The sequence below is a fragment of the Penaeus monodon genome, chromosome 24 (assembly GCF_015228065.2).
Source record: "Penaeus monodon isolate SGIC_2016 chromosome 24, NSTDA_Pmon_1, whole genome shotgun sequence".
Taxonomy (NCBI): domain Eukaryota; kingdom Metazoa; phylum Arthropoda; class Malacostraca; order Decapoda; family Penaeidae; genus Penaeus; species Penaeus monodon.
Window position 1 is genome coordinate 9,753,625 of NC_051409.1, and position 234 is coordinate 9,753,858.

The 234-nt window shown below is 58.1% G+C and overlaps 1 protein-coding gene across 1 annotated transcript in view; it reads right to left on the reverse strand.

The window, feature by feature from the left end:
* LOC119588548 (maltase-glucoamylase, intestinal-like) overlaps positions 1-234 on the reverse strand; it is a gene marked incomplete at both ends in the record, with an annotated part of 20,825 nt that overhangs the window by 5,336 nt on the left and 15,255 nt on the right.

A 234-nucleotide genomic window follows, 5' to 3' on the forward strand; every position in this document is an offset into this window, starting at 1 on the left:
AAGGCATGGAGGGGGAGGGATATTTGGGGGCGAGGGAGGGGGGAAGGCAGGGAGGGAGTGAGGAGATTTGGGGGTGAGGGAGGGGGAAGGGAGGGAGTAAGGGAGAGGAGGAAGGGGAAAAAGTGGGAGAAAAGGGAAGTAAAGATGGAGAGGAAGAAGGAGAGAGAGGGGGATGGAGGGAAAGAGGTAGGAAAGGAGGGGAGAGGGAGGGAGAGAGGGAGAAAGTTCGTGTGA